Genomic DNA, 20,429 nt, shown 5'->3' on the forward strand with positions numbered 1-20,429 from the left:
CCTGTAGAGACTTGGAGTGCTGCTGCTGTACGGAGTGGATGCGATTGAGAACTCTGCATTAACTTAAATGAAAACAATGGGAGTTGTCCTCTGGTGACCGGTCCCCTCCATTTGCAGGTTGCTGTGTACTGCCTTTGGGCGCCTCCTGCTAGTTTAAATTCAGTATCATATTGTTCATGTTCAACCACGTATACATGGTAAACTGGTAATAACTTACTAGATCAGTAAATAGACACACCCCTCAACCCTCGACCCTCACTCAGTTGAATTCCGACAGGCTGGCAGTCTGCTGATGTCATCACACACGCCTTGCTCATGATGATGTCAGCAGCATCTTTGACCCAAAAAAAAGAAAAAGAAAAAAATTTGAAAAAGAAGGGAAGTTCAGGAATTATAGGGGGCCACTCGGGAATCGTGGCACCCCATTATTTTCTCCTCAAAACCGGTAAATACTGAGGAATTTAGTACAGTTGAGAGGCATGATTGTACACCCTTTGGTAAGGGCCTTTTTAGTAGCTGATAAGTAAGAGTCCTGGTGGCAGTGATTACTACCTTATAGCCTGGACAGAAGGGGCACAGCTAGTGAACCTGTGCCAGCCTTCCTCAGGAGTGTCTGTGTGGCTGTATATAAATCATATCTCAAAGTGTGTGTGTGTGTGTGTGTGTGTGTGTGTGTGTGTGTGTGTGTGTGTGTGTGTGTGTGTGTGTGTGTGTGTGTGTGTGTGTGCATGTGTGTGTGTGTGTGTCAGCTACTTGGGCAGGGACACGAAGCACTGGTTGGACAGAGAGAGTGCTAGGAGGACTTGGCTTGAGACCCTGGCTAAGGACCCCACTCTATAGCTGTGCCAGTGGGGGAGTTTTAGTGGGGATCTGGAGGGAAAGTGCGAAACCAGCCCCAGACCGACTGTTCTCTCTGTGTGCTCTTAAGGGAAATTGTATTTTACTGTGTGTGTATTTGTTATTCTTCCCAATGTGGACGTCCCTCACTGGTGCTAGTGGTGAGGATTGAGAATCTTTGATTGCTGGGCCAGTGCACGGGCGTCACACAGGGTATTTACTCCTCATATGGAGTGGTAGGCATGTATAAGGGCAGGTAGTCCTGAGATCATGGACTACCTTGTTGCTAGTATATTCTGTATAGAATTAACACATGCAAATACACAACTGCTAACCTTATGTGGCATGAAGTCATATTCAGGAGCACATATCCTTAGCAAGGCAGACAAAATAACTTTAGTATATACTTATAGAGAAATGTGTACCAACTCAGATCTGCCTACCCTGTCTTGCTCTGGATATGTAATCACTGCCTATATTGCAGTCAACTGCCAGCAAGAAGTGCAGGCCTTATGCAGAAGATAAGTGCATTTCCATGAATTCTGGCTTTTGTTGCATTCTTCCCCAGTATTAAACTTAAATAAAACATATTTGCCATTACCATTTCTTTGAACAAAGTTTTTTTTTTTTCTGCAAAGCCAAAGGAAGCCCTTCCTCTAGACACAAAATCCAGTTTATAATGAGTAATAAAGGTGTGAGAGGACACCCAGGTAGCTGCTGAACAAATGTCATCCAGGGAAACTCTAGACCAGAATGCAGTAGACGTTGCCATAGAAAACGTAGAATGAGCATTAACTCCTACTGGTTCTGGTAAACCAAGCTCTCTATATGCTTGTAGGATACAAAGGGAAATCCACTTAGCGAGAGTCACCTTTGAAACTGATTTTCCTAGAAAAGGCTTAGCAAAGGAAACAAAAAGTTGATCAGATTTACAAAAGACTGCCGTCCTGTGCAAATAAAAATGTAACTGCCTGTGAACATCCAGCAAATGAAGTTTGTATTCCTCTTTGTTCTGAAAATTAGGGAAAAAAACAGGCAAATTAATAGACTGATTAATGTTTGTCTCAGAAGCAACTTTAGGGAGAAAAGATGGATTAGTCCTGAGAGACACCCTATCCTTATGAAACACTAGATATGGGGGTTTCATACAAAGAGCCTGAAGCTCCAACACTCTCCTGGCTGAGGTGATAGCTACCAGAAAAGCTGTCTTCCATGACAAGAATTTTAAGTCAACTGATGCTGAGGGCTTGAATGGATGCGCAACTAAGGCCTGAAGAACCGAAGTCAAATCCCATGGCGGGGATGGATTCTTAATAGGAGGTCTCAGAAGAAAAGTGCCTTTCAAAAAGGTCTTACAAATTCTGGCAGCAGCGAGAGAGCCTAAATTGTCCCCTACATGGAAATGGGAAATAGCCACCAGCTGGACCTTCACTGTGGAAGAACTGGCTCCTTGCTGGTAGATATGAGACAAAAAGTCTAATAACGCTGGGATCGGAGCAGTAAAAGGATTCAGATTTCTCTGTGAAGCCCAAATGGAGAAACATCTCTACTTGCTACAGTAAATTTTCCTGGTAGAGGATTTATGTGCCGCAACCAAGATGGATTTAACAGAAGAAGAGATACTGGGAATCCTAGCAACTAGGGGAACTGGAGCAGCCAAGTCAGGCTGTCCAGATTCGGAGGAAGCATTCCCAAGGGATGACGAATCAGATCTTGAATGGGATCCCAGATTCAAGGTGGAGCTATGAGATGAGACAGCAGGCAGGAAAACCAGACTTGACAAGGCCAGAATGGAGCTATGAGGATAATTCTGCTCCCCAACCAACGAGCTTTCTGTAAGAATTTTGTCATGAGCGGGAGTGGGGGATACGCATAAAGAAGACCGGGTGGGCAAGCATGAACAAGAGCATCTCTGGGGGATTCCCCCATTGGGGGAATTAGAGTGAAAAACTCGCTACACTTCGCATTGGATGGTGATGCAAAGAGATCGCAGCAAGGCTGACCACACTTGAGGAAGATCTGTTCTTCTACACAAGGGTTCAGAGACCACTCGTAGGGAGAAAAGATAGTTCTGCTCAATTTGTCTGCCAAGATGTTGGACCGACCCAGAATGTGCGTTGCTATCAGAAAGTGGTTGGTGGAGATTGCCTATTCCCAAACGCTCATGGTTTCTCGACAAAGGAGATAAGACTTGGCTCCCCCCTGTTTGTTGATATACCAGACCATTGACGTATTGTCTGACTGGATTGCAATAGTTCCCAGAGGAAGATAAGCATGAAGGGCCTGCAATGCTAAAAGGACCGCTCTCATCTCTAGATCATTTATATGCAGAACAGTCTCGCTCTGAGTCCACAAGCCTTGGACAGTCCTGCCCGAACAGTGCCCCCCCACCCTAGGTGGGAGGCATCCGTGGTCACTGTGGCTTGGGGTTGGGGTGTCACAAGGGGCGTCCCTCCTGCAAATTCCAGGATCAGAACCACCACATGAGAGAATTTCTGCACACTCTGCTCAGAGGGATCGGAAAATCTAGAGGTTGATGTAGTATAGACCACTGAACTTGCAACGTCCACTGTAATACTCTCATATGCAGACAAGCACAAGGGATCAGGTTGATAGCTGTTGCCATGAACCCTAAGACTCTCAGGACTAATTCTGCTGGGGGGCAGGGGACTGCAGAAGCACTAACACATGAAGTGCCAGGCTGTGTAGTCTGTCTGGAGTCAAAAATGCCCTGGCCTGAAGAGAATCTATTCTTGCCCTTATGAAGTCTAACACTTGAACAGGTTATTGGGAAGACTTCCTGAGATTTATGGTGATCCCCAGCCATGGTGATATCTGGAGAAAGAAATCTCTGGCTAGTACGAGTAGATGCCTGGTGGGAGTGGTGATGAGCCAGTCATCCAGGTACGGGAAGACCTGGATGCCCTGAAGTCTCAGGTGGGCTGCTACAACTGCCATGACCTTGATGAACACCCTGGGGGCTGTGGTGAGACTGAAGGGAAGGACCCTGAATTGATAATGACTGTCCCCTGGCCGCAAATGGAGGAACCTCCTGGATCGCCTGTCCATCAGGATAGTACCCATCCTTGAGGTCTATCAAGCACAAGCAGTCTTCCTCCTGCAAGAAGGGCAGGATGGATTGAAACATGACCATCCAGGACTTTTCCTTGGCAATGAACAGGTTAATTGCTGATAGGTCGAGAATCGGCCTTAGGTCCCCCGTCTTTCTTGGCACCTAAAAGAACCTGGAGTAGATGCCTGATCCGGACCGGTCTGGGGGCAACAGCTGGATGGCTCTTTTTTCTAGCAGCTTTTGTATTTCCAAAGCCGCGACCTCCATCTGAGTGGGTGGGATGTCTGGGAGGTGCCCTGTGTAAGGGGGCTGTTTGTGAATGGAATAGAATAGCCTCTGGATATTATTTGAAGTACCCAGCGATCTGTCATGATGGACTCCCATTGGGCTAGGTGCATCGAAAAATGCCCCCGACTTCTTCCAGAGATGAGCAGTCAGGCAACCCCTCAGGGTTGCTGCGTGAGTTGATCTGAAATTGGTTCCCATGACCCGAAGTTCTTCGGCCCCCCTCTGCCTCTGGGCCGGCGTCCACTTTGTCCCTCTCTGCCTCTGGGGGAGAAGGAGCCCTGAACATTCCGGGACTGCTGAGATTTCCAGAACCACAGCTTCTTTTGCCCTCGCCGGTTCCTGGAAAAGGACCTTTGAGGATTAGAGAAGCAGATCCCAATGGCTGACAGCATTTTCCCATCTTTCTCGCTCTGGATAAGCGTATCGCGGACAGTCTTCCTGAACACGGTCGAACCATCAAAGGGTGCATTAACGAAGGGTGCCTTGAAGGGTTCTGAGAAATCGCAAAGATGGAGCCAGGTGTGATGCCTTAAGGTGATACAGGACCCGCTAGCCCTAGCAGATCCCTCAGTGGTGTGAGAGAGTAGATGCATAGACATATTGGACACAGACTTGAGAGTGGCCATACGAGCCAAGAAGGTCCGTTTATCCTTGGCCAGCATGGACTCCTTTGGAGACTCGGCGTACTCTTTCACAAGGTCCTGCTGCAGTCGAATTACATGGGCCAAGTAATTCAGTGCCCTTATAGTGAAGGTAGCTGAAGCAAAAGTCCGTTTTCCAAGATGGTCCATCGCCCTGGACTCCTTGTCTGGGGGGTGGACCGAGGAACTTTCCTGGGTGAGTTCCTTTTTTGTGGCTGCCACCACCAACATGGCATCAACTGGGGAACCTTTACTCCAAAAAGCTCTATCTGCCAGGGGGCTCAATATTTTGTCGGGCTTTTTGGGTATTGGCTCCACAGTGTCCAGTTCCTTCCAAGCTCTGGTGGTGATAAGGTCCACCAGAGGGTTGGCTGGGGGGTACACCCAAAAGGTAGATGGACCTGTGTTGAACACCTCCAGGAATACCGACTCATCAGAGGAAGGTTTTTTGGGCTGACCCCCTCCTTTGGCGAAGGATTTCCATTATGTCTCTGAAGGAGATGTCTTCAGGGTAGATTTGGGGGAACCTTCCCCTTCCTCCAAGTCGGTATCCTCAGTGAGGGACTCGGGGAGTCCAAGTGCCTCCTTTTATACTGGCATTTGTGAGGAACCTCCTCAAGTGGGCTCTCCAGGGAGGGCTCACAAATGGTTTTGTGTTCCTCCAGGGGAACTGGCTGGGGCACTGGGGGGACTGGATGACAGAAGACAAACCCAGCTGCGAGGGGGCATGGATGGACCCCTAGGAAAGAGTGAGGGGGTCTCGATCCTTCAGAGAGAACCCTCTCCACAACATCGAATGCTGAAGGAGAACCGGCATCCCTGAAACTGGTGGTGTGAGTAGCCGCAACCCTCAGATCAGATGAAGGGATCGGGGCCGAAGTTGGAATGGCTGCACCCAAAGGGATGGTATGCCCCGACCACAACAGAGCCGATGACACACTCATCTCCTCAGATCTGACGGCCAAGTCTCGGCTCCGAGATCTCAGATCCAAAAGTGGATCCGCTAGACTTGAGGGCATGGCCAGCGTCGAGGTAGAAGGTACCATCGGCGCCGACCCCCTGACTTTGGGGCTCCTTGGATCCATAAACTCCAAAATCCAATGGTGGATTGGAGAAGGAGCTATTGGGGCAAAAAACAGAGCCAAACTCCCACACCAGTGGGGGGGAGGGTGAGCAACACTCCCATCTACAGTTGAGTTTGTAGAAACTTTCGCATCATCTGATCCATGTCTGCTTCAGAGATGCTCCGAGTAGATCTCGAGGATGCCACTGACGCCAGCTGGGAGGGCCAATGCGAAGACGACCTCGAGGCTGGTCGAGCCTCCTCCTCCGGCTCAGGAGAAAAACGTGGTGAACGGAGCCAAGGGGAAGATGGCCTAGTAACTTTGCCAGGAGACAAAATCACCTTAGCAGGAGGGGCCGTTGGATCCAACTCGGCCTGCCACTTGTGGCCCTTCTCTCTATCTCTATCTTTTTCCTTTTCTGTTTGTCTCTCTGTCTCCTGTGTTTTTCTTTCATTCTCTCTTTCTTTGCCTCTCTCTCTTCCTGTGGCAAGGTGGGAGAGTGAGTCCCGGACAGGGGAGGAGGGCCAGAAGGCTGGACAGCCACAGCCATGGCTGGCGAAGAAGCTGTGGAAGCAGAAGAAGCAGAAGTTGATTTCGCGGGTAGAAGACCTGCCAGAATCAACTTGTTCCAGGCTCGGGGGTTAAAAGCTGCACAGATTTTGTAGCCAGATGACAAATGAGGCACTCCCAAGCAAACTACACACAGAGTGTGACTGTCGGCTGGTGACAGCTTGTGGCCACACTCTGTGCACTTAGAAAAAGTCACTTTCTGACTTTCCGACATAGCACACGCACACACACAAATACACAGACACACACACACACACACACACACACACACACACACACACACACACACACACACACACACACACACACTCTATGGGTGGGAAGGGGAGCCTACACTGACAGAAAGTTAACAACTTTCTAACTCACAAAATGCAAAACTCTAGCGAGGAAAAGAACCCGGTAAGGAGATATAAACTAATATATATATATCAAAGGGATACACACAGACCAATATAATTAAAAAAACCATGACAAAACTTGCCTGGAGCTCAAAGATCCCATGCTGGCAAAGCCGCGGTAAACGAGATCTGGAGATTGGAAGGAGGTTGCAGTGTAGTATGGGTAGGGGGGAGGAGCTTGGAGCTCTGATTTTTTTGCTTGGTATGCTGCCAGCTTGGATCCATGTCGGATCCGAAACCCACAGGTTGCTGATCAAATGAAGTTAACTATTTCAGATCACAGGTTATCTTGGTAACAGTATGGTCTTCAACTCTCTGTGCCACTGGGGAGGGCTGTTTAATTAAAGCATTTGCTGACCATATCCCTTGTTCTTTTATAATTTTCTAATGTTGTGTTCTCATTATTCTTGCACAGGTTTTCTGCCCATTTTGCACACTTCCATGCCACCAGCTAGACATTTTAAGGGTACATTTGATGGTTCTCTCATGCAAGACATATCTAAGACTTTCTCAGGTGTTAGGCTTGAATCTCTCAACAGGCTGCATCTTATATAGTCATTATTTGCACAACACATGGTTCTGAAATCAGTGATTATGCAGATTTGCAAATTCACAGTCATTCTCCCTATGTCTCAGATCAGTCACACATGCATCAGCAAACGCTTGCAAACCTTGGTTTCTAGTGAAAAAAGCAAACAGCAAATGTGTAACATAGTGAAGGTCCCTCCTTGGCTCACAGTATGGCTGGAGTTTAACTTTCAATACTGCCCAACTACTTTCTTCTTCTCATATACAGTAAACATCTGTAATGGTTTTATGAATTCCTAGTCTGTAACATGAAGATATATGATACAGTTCACTTTCTCTGGTTTGTCAAGAAGGACTTTCAAAACAAAATACAGCTAAAATCTTTGTGTCCAGGATCCCACTTTTATTACAAGCCTTCCTGCAGTTTAAAAACAGTTGGAAGTTGAATGGTCAGCATCTTGGGCTAAAAGTGAAGAAAATATTTCCAAAAACTAATGCTGAAGCTATATGTGCATTGCATGCTGCTTGCTATTAGACTGCAACAAAGTTTGCAAGGACCACAAAATTGTAAAAAGCAGAGCTTATTTGGTGAGTTTCTGTTCTCAAGATAATTTATTTACAGGAAATGGAAATTCAGAGTGGAATGTCAACAGCAGGAGACAATGTAATTATGTGTCTGGCATCTGCACATGAAATAAAAAAAAAACCCACTAATTCTACAATGGATCCTTTCCTTCAAAAATCAAAACTTATGCTTGACACAGTGTTAGGTTTTCCATATCCAAATTTGGACATTCTGGATAAAGGCACTAATGGATAAGAGACAGTAGTGTAGACATGACATCTTAGAAGAGAAGAAATATGACAAACATGCGGCAATTTTAAGATTTACTCCCAAGTGTCAAGACACCTCAAGACCTCAGGTCACATAACATATCTAAAGTGATTTTACATTCTTACAGGTATACTATAAGACTTTGGATAGTGCAGCTATGAGGCAGTAGCATTGTCACCTCACAGCAAGAGGTTCTCCGGTTTGATTCTCGGCTGGGGTGCCTTCTGTGCGGAGTCTGCATGTCCTTTCTGTGTTCATGTGGGTTTTCTCTAGGTGCTCCGGTTTCCTTGCATGTTAGAAAGACATGCATCTGGAGTGTTTCTCCACAGGCCCCCACTGAAAATTGGCTTCGTTCCAAGTCAGACTTTCCCAGTTAACAAATAATAAATAAAATACTACAGTCAACGCTTAAGGAAAGGGTTTTTTCTTTCTTTTTTTAATTCTCACAGGTTGGAAAGAATGGCTGTAGTGTAGAATAGTTAAACTGTTTCCTGAAAGGTATGTCTGCTCTATTTTAATATGCCTATACATTTTTTTCACATTTATTTTTGTTGCCTTCTTACTGCTCATCTTTTGCTGTGCCATGGTGTCTCTCTTCAACTACAGAAGAAGGCAGTCAGTCACAGTGTCTCTAGTGTAGGGCTCTACTTGTGGTAATGAACACGTTCCCCCTTCTGACTGACCATTAATCCCAACTCTACTCTTTCCCCAGATGGTGTGCAGAGAAGTCTGTGTTTCATATGCACATGCTACCATATAGATAATGTAGATCCCACTACAGAAAGTATGTCCACAGCTCCTCCTCCAGCCTATACAGTGGGGCATGTAACCAGGCAGGGATCCATCCTCCTTTGCAGTGGATGATGGCAGCATTAAGCATCGCTTTCCTAACCACAGTGAAGATTTTATTACACCTTTATGCAATGATCCATGCATGACTGGTTGTGGATAGAGCAGAATTTACCCAGATTTCATGTGGTTTGAGCACAATGGCAAAGGGCAAAGCCCAAATGATTAAAAAAAAGTCAAATGTTGCTAAATCCTGCATTACCCACACATAGGAGTGGATTATTGCTATTATACAATGATATTATTTAAGAAAAAAAATGTTGTTGTTGTATCTTTCGGCTTTTCCTGGTTAGGGGTCGCCACAGCGGAACTCCGGTCCGCTAATGATTGGCAGTAGATTTTTACGTGCCGAGTTGCCGGCCCTGACACACAACCTTCAATGAAGGTACGCACATTCACGCATGTCTCCACACAGAAGAGGCTCTAGCTGAGAATCGAACAGGACAACGTCTTACTGTGAGGTGACAACACTATCGCAGCACCACCACCACAGTAAGAAAAAAAGTTTACAATTTCTAAATAATGTCATTGTATAAATTTCCTTTAGTGCTCTTCTGCTGACTCTTGGTAGCTTGAAACGGTTTACTGTCATTTTTGCAAATGACATGCTGTCGGCAGTTATGCTGCCGAAAATCAGAATGTCTTTCACAAAATGTAAAATGAGTTGGATAGTCAAACACACTTACGTGAAAGCAGTAGTGCATTCACATAAGTGTGTTCGGCTATATGTATAAGATTGCGGTACAGTGAGGACAGGAAATTCATCCATATCCCCACTGTAGTGCGATCTCAGAGCTGGAATAAATTAGTAGCAGGGGTGTAGGGGGCGTAGCCTCCCACAGGGTGTTGCAGGGGGGATTACCCCCTGCAATAACGTGATATGTCGTACAGGAGTTTGATTTACATCAGCTCCTATACGGCTATCACGTCACATTGTCAGCGACAATGTCGACTCAAATGTGTCAATCATTGGGGGCAACATTGTATACGCTCGAAATGCTTCATTTTGGTTTAATGTTTCGTTATTTTGAACGGCAAATGTTTTTCCGTTCCAAATAATGATAGTAAGCCACTTGAAACATCTCAAATGTGTAGTGTACATACGTTAAATATGTATATTGGTAGAGTACATTGAAGTCTGTATTTGTTTATCAAGTAACTGAGTCACTTGGAAACTGTATACAAGGACAAAAAAATTGATAAAAGCTTCCTTATTTTCATTCATCAGTGCAGATAAGTGGGCTAGGGTTATAACAACCAATGTTGTTGTCACAGCTTAGGTACAGAAATTGTAAAATGCAAACTAGCAACACTTGATAGCACATTCCAAATTCAAAGAGGATTGAAGTAAATTTTATTTTATTTTTTATTTTACATTTGTTTACCAGGAAAGTCCATCTCGACACAGGCCCTTTTTCAGTGGAGGCCCGGGAAGAAAAGCTCCATATAATACATAATAACATAATATTTACATAACATTATACATCCAGATGCAATAGTACATAGTATAGCACATAGAACATGAGGTAGAAACGCAATAGTACATGGAAAAAATGAACAATTATAGTACATGCTATCTGGTAGGTTATAAAGTAGAAGTGAAGAACAATTGGAATAGTTCAGAAGTATATAGAATAGGTAGCATAAGATAGTGGGACTAGGTTTTCTGTTAGTCTGTGGATGTTCTACATCCTCTAACTCTAGGGACATTGAGTTTTCCTATCTGGTTCTATGTAGTTGGTATCAAAAAGTTGGTCAGGATTTTTTGGTAAGGGGAGTAGTGTCTATGGGATTAGGAGAGGTTGTTGATTTAATATTTATCCTGGGGAGTTACAGGAGCATAGCCAGATATTCATAAGGTGAACCTTGAGGGATTTTTTAAATTGAATGGTGGAGGTAATGGAGGTAAGGTAGTAGAGTAGGTTCTTCCAAGCTTTTGAGATGGAATGGCCAAAAAGAGCGTCCCCAGCTTCATTATTATGTTTGATGACTTGTAGGTGGTTTTGGGTTGTTGATCTTAGAGTTCTTTTTGTAGAATATGGTATAACTAGTTTTTGGACTGTTGGGATTTTAGTTGGATGGTAGAATAGTTTATGCACTAGTATTAACTGATTGACTTTTAGTTGGTGAGGCAGTTCTAGCCAGTTTAGCTGTTTCAGTGCTTCACAGTGGTGGGTCATATAAGGGGTATCTGTAGAAAATCCAGTGATTTTATTCTAACAAGATTCTAGCTTGTTTACATCGGTCTTGTGGAGATTAGTCAGTATTGAGGCAGCATAGAGGAGGGTAGAGAGTATATGTGCCCTACCAATGGTAGCTTTAGTTTGTTGGTGAGATATGATTTGTTCCGATAGAGGAGTCCAAATTTTTTATGTACTTTTTTAATAGTCTGGGCTATAGGGATATCAAATCTGAGGTTGTCTATTTCTACCCCTAAGAGTTTGGTATGGGAGCTGGGGGTGCTCTTGGTATTATTCAAGGAGGTTATGGTAAAGTGATCAGATGGAGGGGATTTGCCTGGTCCAAATCTAAGAAGATTTGTTTTATTTGGATTTAAGATAAGCTGGGAGTTACTGAACCAAGTTTCTGCAAGGGAGACGCATTTTTGGGTTAGTGTATGAAGGTCATGATGTGTACGGGCTGCACATATAAGTGTGGAGTCGTCTTCATATTGAACGACTGAGGCATTGGGTGTGGCAGTGGAGAGTTGGTTAGCAAATATAGAGAAGAGTAATGGACCCAGTATAGAGCCCTGAGGTACTCCTAAGGATACTGGTAGCAGGGGGGATAGTTGATTATGCCATAAAACTGCTTGTTGTCACCCTGAGAGGTAGTTTTTAAACCATGAGATGGAGGGTGTGCTCATGTTTAGGCTGGATAGAGTTTTGAGAAGTGTATTGCGGTTGACCATATCAAAAGCTTTGGACAGGTCTAGAAAAATGGCTGACACTAGTTGGCCCATGATTCTGTGATTATTGATTATGTTAGTAAAGGTCATGAGAGCAGTGACAGTGCTATGGAAGGGTCTAAATCCATGTTGATATATGGATAACAGGTTATTTTGTAGAAGGTAGTTCATTAACTGTGTATGAATAACTCTTTTGAGTATTTTTGATAGGGTGGATAGGATAGCTATGGGTCGGTAGTTGTTTAGTTCTACAGAATTTCCTCCTTTATGCAGTGGGATGATATGGGATATTTTCCATAGCGTGGATATTTTATACTCTGATATTGATCTGTTTATAGGAATTGTAACTGGATAGGCTATAGCTGTTGCAGCTATTTTTAGGTATTCAGCTGGTAAGTTATCTGCTGCTAGGGCAGTTGGTTTTAGCTAGTAAAGGAGTTTTAAAATGGAACGGACTGTAACTGGGTTTAGGGAGAAGTGGGAGTTGTTATTGGTGTCTATGTTGAGTGGGGTGGGGGGGTCACTGTTGGTGCTATTGTTTAGGCTATCTGCAAGGGTTTTAACATTCTTGGTGAAGTATTTGTTAAACTGGGTGGGGATGTCTTCTGGGTTACTGGTTATAGCTGGAGTTGGGGTTGCAGGTTTCAGATTTTCCTGGTAGTAGTAGTAAAGAATTTACAGCTGACCAGAATTTTGGGGGGTTGTAATTATGTTTTTCTTGGAGGTTTTGATAGTGGCTAATTTTATCTAGTTTAACTTGCTTTTTGGCTTTGTTATGGAGTTCTAGGTAGAGTTGTTTTGTGGATCGGGTTCTATTTTTGTGATAATGTAGCAATGCTGCGCTTCTTTCTTTGAAGATGGATAAGGTACTACTAGTTAACCAGGGAGCGTATATAGCTTTAGCTCTAATGGTTCTGATGGATGCGTGATGATTTAGTATTTCTAAGAAGGATGAGTTAAAGTAGTCAACTGCTTCATCTAGGGGTAGTTATGTTAGTGGTTGCCAGTAGCATTGTCTGAGGGCAGAGATGAAGTTGTCAAGTTCAAAGTTCTTTTTGTTGCTGATTACTCTGAGAGATGGTTGGGTTATATAGTGAGTTCTTTTTCTGAATAGGAAAGTGGGCTGGTGGTCACTTAGGCTGTCTGGTAGGCAGCCTACCTGGGATGCAGGTGAAGGATCAGATGTTAGAATCCAGTCCAAGATGGACAGCACAGTGGTGCAGCGGTAGCATTGTCGCCTCACAGCAAGAGGTTCTCTGGTTTGATTCTCGGCTAGGATGCCTTCTGTGTGGAGTCTGCATGTCCTCCTTGCATTCATGTGGGTTTCCTCCTGGTGTTCTGGTTTCCTCCCACATTACAAGGACATGCATCTGGAGCCTTTATCCCCAGGCCTCTGCTGAAAATTGGCTTCGCTCCAAGTCAGACTTTCCCAGTTAGCAAATGTTAAATAAAAAGGATGGACTAGTGCTTAGATGTTTTGTCAGTTCTAGATGGATATGGGTAGATGGAGTCTGGCATACACATTTGCTAACAAGTGCAGTAACTTAGGGGCAATGCAGTGCACATTATTGGCATTTCTTCATTACTGACATTACATACCAGCATTTAAAATCAAGCAACATTATTGACATTTTTTTCCCATTTTAAATGCTGGTACATAATGTTGGTACTGCAGAAATGCCAGAACTTTTTTCTGTTGTCAGTGCTTGATTTACAACAAGCACAATGATTCATTTCTCCAATCAAAGTTTATATTTTGGAATACTAACGGCTCATCATTGTATAATTAAGCATACATTCAAGTGTGCTGAGAGTCAATTGGATAATAATCACTGCAAAACAGAATCCTGCTTTGTGCTGGTGAAACACCAAAACGGCATTGTGGTTCATAATACAAGAATTGGGATTTCTGAGATGCTGAAGAAATCCTAACACCACAGTAGACACCAGGAAAGAAACACCCAGAGTACACTGCTCAGTTCCAGAGCAATGTACAGGAATAGATATTAAGCTGGTAGAAAGCCCACAAAACCAAAACGATGAACAGAATGGAAGAGTAGTAATGTGAGAAAAGATTTAGAAAATTGGGCATGTTTAACAAGAACACAGAGAAGGGAAAGAGTAATATGAATTGGATCCACTGTACTGTTCTGTAAAGTGAGCAGGGTAGACTTAAATAGGATTGATGGTGGGAGACAATAACCCAAACACTCTACTTGAAGAGTTTGTGTAGTATTAGATGTTTGAAGGCATAGATAGTTGTGAGGGTTTTTAAAACCTAGTTGTATCTTATATTTCAAATGTTTATTTTAAATCTAGAGCTTTTTACTGTAGTTTGGTAAAACTGGGAGGTATCTCCTGGCAAAGCAGACAGGAATGCCAGGAAGCAGAAGCGTTATAAAGTAATGATTGGGAAGGAAGAGCAGAGACTCTTAAAATTAACTCTCTCCTCTCTCTCTCCTTTCAGCTTTTCCCGGTTAAGGGTCACCACAGCGGATCACCTGTCCACTCATGATTGGCAGTGGAGTTTTACATTGTTGATTTGCCAGCCCGGCACCCAACCTTTCACAGAAGGCACACATACGCATGCACACACTCACGCCTAGGGCCAATTTAGAGTGTCCAATCCACCTACAGTCTTTGGGATGTGGGAGGAAACTGAAGCACCCGGAGGAAACCCAAGCAACCACAGGGAGGACATGGAGACTCCACACAGAAGGTACCCCAGCCGAGAATCGAACCAGAGAACCTCACAATTTAGTTAATAAGTAAACAATTTCATATACAAACATCCAGTAACCAGAAGTGTAGGAAATCAAAGGACCACACTGCTGTATTTATGAACATTCTTCTGTTCATATGAGGCAAAACTGGGAAGCTTTTTACTGCTGGGCTTTCTGAGCATGCTGTATTGAGACAGTGTAATGCTTACAGTTTCAGTAAAGAAGCAACAAAAGTACAAAATGAGAAATATAAATGTATGCTTCACAGACACCAGTACATTTCCAGTGCTACCTCTGTTGATGCAGGCACTGTATTTCCAAACAGTTATACTACTATTGTTAACAAGGCAACATGGTCCACAAAACACTATAGTCGGTGTTCAGAGGATTTACACACTGGCCATGCTCATAAAATACAACTTGTTGGTCATTTATGGTATTAAAGCAGCTGTTATGACCTTTAGAAAAATCTTTGCTAGGTCTTACCAGTGTTGCCTCTTCTATGCCCCAAGAGTTTAGGTTTTAGTTTTACATTTGGAAGTTGAAATATCTGTACTCCAGTTAAAGATTTGCTGCATTTGACTGTGTGTGAGTCATTTGTTGTCACTCCAGATGTATCAAGCACTTGTAAATCTTCTGCAAGTGCTTCACCATATATTTCATAGGTACTCATATTCTCTTTTCCATATCACCTGAAAAAATACAGGACACTTCTAATTGTTGTGTGCAAGAGAACAAAATGGGATACAATTCTGATTAAAGACCACAAAATGAAATACAAAACAAAAAAAAAAGTTTTACCTTTCCCCTTTACAAACTAGTAAGAAAGGAAACTGAAGGGGGAACTCACAGTCTTTGAGAAGGCCTACTGACATGGTCAACTGTGTATCTGAACCATCCTACATAGCACTTTTAAATGTCAAGTCCGTGTGTGTGTGTGTGTGTGTGTGTGTGTGTGTGTGTGTGTGTGTGTGTGTGTGTGTGTGTGTGTGTGTGTGTGTGTGTGTGTGAACGTTCATGTGTAGAGGGCATATGGCCCACACCAGCATCCCTAAAGTTGACCTAGCGGATGACTTCACCCCACTATAAATTAAAGTTATGCACTCACAATAGCTATGTATCTGTGTTGTCCATTTTCATTCTTCCTCAATGTATGGCTCTCAGATCTGATCCTTGGATCAGACTCATCCAATCTCTTTAGATTCTTGGATACAACTCTACAGCTCCTCCCTTTACCCATAATTCCCCTTGCTTGCCAGATTCCCTCAGATCGAGTTTGCTGGTGCTAAATATGCCTGAAGGCATAAATACTTATAATAATAATTATAATTATTAAATAGATGCAAGACAGAGACAGAGTAGTGGCTCAAACTGGGAACAATGGTTCCCATATATCTCATCAGATCACTCCCAAAGGATAAGGATAGAGGGAAGGAGGGTGGGAGTTGAGGAAGAATGAAAATGGACAACATAAATGCATAGTTATGGTGAGTACATAACTTTAATATCTGATGTTGTCATTTTCATTCATTCCTCAACATATGGGACAGAGGCTCCAGCTATGATAATCTTGGGTGTCCCTCATGGAAGGATATTCCAGAGGATCATAGAGCCAAAAGCAGCCCTGTTCCAGGATATGATGCCCAACTTGTAATGAACAAAAAAGATATGGGAAATGGACCAAGTGGCTGCAGCATAAGTATCATCAATTGAAGCTCTGGCCCAAAAGGAAGATGATGTAGCCATGGATCTAGTCAAATGAGCCTTTGGAGATTTAGGTAAGGACAATCCTCACAGAAAATATACAAAGGAAATGCAATCTATCTATCTAGATAAAGTAACTTTAAATACTTGTTTTCCCAATTTGTTTTCAGCAAAGGAAACAAACAGCTGATCAGTTTTTTGAAATCCTTTTGTTCTGTGGTGGTAAAAACGACGTTGTTTATTTACATCCAAAAGATGTAGCCTGTATTCCCCCTTACTGTCATATTTTGGAAAGAAGACTAGTAAATTGATTACTTGATTCATGTTTGACTCAGAAACAACTTTTGGCAGGAAGGAAGGGTTTGTACATAAGGTCACTCTCTCTTTGTGAAAAACCAAATAAGGCTGTGTTGAGGAGAGTGCCTGGAGTTCAGAAACTCACCTTGCTGGCATAATGCAAACAAGAAAAAATGTTTTTAAAGAGAGAAAGTTTAGGTCTTGAAGGTTCAAACAGAGATTGGATTAAAGTTTGTAATAAAACAGTAAGATCCTAGAGTAGAGTAGGGTCTCTTACTGGAGGTCGAAGTAGAAATATATCCTTCTGAAAAGCATTACAAATTTTAGAAGACACTAGGGGGAGGGCATTATGTCCTATGTGGTAATTAAAGATGGCTGCAAGCTGTACTTTTACAGTGGAGAAACTGGCACCATCCTGAAAAACTGAAACCAGAAAATTTAATACAGCAGGAATTGGAACTGTAAAGGGATCCAGCTTGTTTTGTTCTGCCCAATAAGAAAATCTCTTCCATTTACTCTTGTAAACCTTTCTGGTAGATGTTTTTTTGATATGAAGATAAAATCTAATGAACTGAAAAGGAAAGCCTGGACTGTCTAGCCATCACTGGAAATGGAGAAACCATGCAGTTAACTTGCAGCCTAGAATGTGTGGATGAATCATTCCAGATGGGTGCAATATTAGATCTGGACTGGGGTCCAGTGTCCAAGGCAGACATAGATGATAAGACCATAGGAAGAGGAACCACACTTGCGGCCAGAAGGGGGCAGAAGGGGGCAATGAGGATTACCTTGCTCTTCAACCATTGTGCTTTCTGGAGAAATTTGGGTATTAAGGGAAGGGGCTGATAAGTGTACCCGAGATCAGGGGGACAAACCTGGACTATAGCATCTCTCATTGACTCCCCCCTGAGGGGAAATTAGGGCAAAGAACCTCCTGCACTTGTTGTTGAAGGGAGAGGCAAAGAGGTCACAGCAAGGTTGACCCCAGTGACAAAAAATAATTTCTGTCACCACAGGATTGAGAGACCACTTGTGCAGCATCAATATGGTTCTGCTGAGTTGTCAGCTAAGGCAATTAGATTTTCATGGAATGTGCATTGCTACAAGAAAGTGGTTGGAGGATATCACCCACTGCCAGACTCTCATTGAATCTCGGCAAAGGGGATAAAATATGGTCCCCCCTCTGTTTATTGATAAACCAAACCACAGATATATTGTCTGTCTGGACAGCAATTGTACCTAGAGGGAGAGATTTCTGAAAGGCCTGCAACAGTAATAGGACCGCTCTCATCTCTAAGCCACTGATATGCAAATTGCTGTCTTCTGGGGACCACGTACCTTCAAGAGTTTGTCACAAGAAATACCCCCACCCCAATTGGGAGGCATCCTTGGTTAGCATGGCCTTCAGGGGAGGAAAGATAAATGGAAATCCCAACAAAGCTCATTGGACTGGATCCACCAAAGCAGGGAATCCTTACTGGCTCACAAAATCATTATGGGATACTTCAAAGGATGGCAAAGCACTGACATTTGTACTCATATGGTCCATTGGAGAATTCTCATGCAAAGGCGAGCCATAGGTAATAGGGTGATTGTTGCAACCATCAAACCTAAGGCTTGAAGAACCAATCTAACTAGAGGAGATGGATGGTCCAGAATCTGTCTGACATGCAATATTAAGGAATGAATTCTGCTCTGGGGTAAGAATGCAAACTGTCTGACTTTGTCCAGGTGAGCTCCTATAAACTCCATGACTTGAACAGGTTGAACTTGGGACTTGAAAGGTATACAGTGATCCCTAGGAATGGACACAAATGGATGAAGTAATCTCTGGATTCTTGTAGAAGACGCTTGGTTGGTGTGGAAAAGATCCAATTGTCGAGATAAGAAAACACTCTGAATTCATGCAGTCTGAGATGAGCTGCCAATATTTCCATACATTTGGTAAACACCCTGAGGGCTGTAGTGAGATCAAAGGGCAGGACTCTGAACTGGTAATGACTGTCTCCTAGCCAAAAGTGCAGATATCTTTGAGAGTGCCTGTTTATTTTGATATGATAGCATGCATCTTGAAGATCTATAGAGCACAGCCAGTCGTCCATCTGTAGGAGAGGCAGAATGGACAGAACTGTGACCATCTGGAACTTGGAGTTCTTCATGAATTGATTTAAATAACTAAGATCTAGAATAGGTCTCAGGTTACTTGATTACTTTGGTACTAAAAAGAACCTTGAGTAAATTCTGGATCCTGCTTAGTTTGGAGGGAACTTTTGCATGACTGTCTTTTCTAGCAGCTTTTGAATTTCTAAGACTGTTAACTCCCTCTGATTGGGTGGAACATCAAGGAGATGTTTCTTTTGTGAGGGGTTTTGTGATAAGGGAATGAAGTATCCTCTGGATATGATCCTTTGCACCCAAGAATCTCTTGTGATGGCTGTCAAAGAGTTTGGGTGCAACGAAAAGCATCCCCAGACTGCCTCCAGAGAAAAACAGTCAGACAACATTTCAGGAGCGCTGAAAGGGCTTATCCGAGAAACAGTCTTGAGACCACTGGTTCTGCAGACCCCCCCTGCCATGAGGATGGTGTCTTCCATTATTTTTTCCCCTCTGCCTCTGGGAGAAAAATCCCCAAGTGAGTCCTGAAAAGGTCCTTGAGATTTTCGGAATCACATCTTCTTACCACCATGCTGGTTCCCAGAGAAAGATCTTTGTGGGGTAGAGAAACAGATTCAAATAGCAGACAAGGTCTTTCTATCTTGCTCACTGTGGGAAAGTATGTCTTTAACTGTGGGTCCAAACAAGGGAAATAGATCAAAAAGAGCATTGATGAAAGAGGATTTAAAGGGGTCCATGAAATCACACAGTCTCATTGAGTCATGTTTCCTGATGGCTATGCCTGATCCAGCAGCCTTTGAGAAACCTTCATTAGTGTGTGATATTAACCTTATGGATGTGTTGGATATAGATTGTAGGGTCGCCAGTTGGGAGAAATAATTTTTCTCTTCCTCTGCTGACATGGACTCTGTGGTAAATTTAGAGAGTTCCTTGATCAAGTCCCTTTGTAATCTAGTAAAATGTGCCAGGTAGTTAAGTGACCATAACGTAAAGGTCAGTGAAGTATAAACACTCTTTCTAAATCTTTCCAATGCCCTAAACTCTCTGTTAGGAGGGTAGACAGAGGAACTCTGTTCGGTTAGTTTCTTTTTGGTAGCTGCACCACAACTATAGCATCTACAGTGATTTCGTTACTACAAAAACTGCCTGTCTTTGGGGCTCCTAGAATCTTGTCTTGTCAGTGGCGTTAAACTCCCTGGTGCCCAGTTATTTCCACACCTGGTGGAAGACAAGGTCTATAAGGTCACCTGCCAGGGGGTAACCCAAGACCTAGACGGACCAGAACCAAAGGCTTCCAGGAACACCAATTCCTCTTGGGAAGGGCTTTGGGAGGCCCAACCACCTTTCTGGTGCAGGATCTTTAAAATGTATCTGAAGGAGACATCCTCTGGTGGCAACCTAGGGAACCCTTTCCCCTCATCAAAATCAGTGTCCTCAGTTAAAGATTCCTGAGGGGAACCTAAGTTCCTCCTCTTGCACGTTCTCTTCCGATAGACCTCTTCAGTGGGATGTTCTGGAGAAGTATCAGAAAATATGGAGATTTCCTGAACAGGAACTATCTGGAAGCTCTTATGGGCTGGCTGTCCCTGTGGAGAAGGG

Source organism: Protopterus annectens, chromosome 3.part0, assembly GCF_019279795.1.
Source record: "Protopterus annectens isolate FY-2018-M chromosome 3.part0, PAN1.0, whole genome shotgun sequence".
Lineage (NCBI taxonomy): Eukaryota > Metazoa > Chordata > Ceratodontiformes > Protopteridae > Protopterus > Protopterus annectens.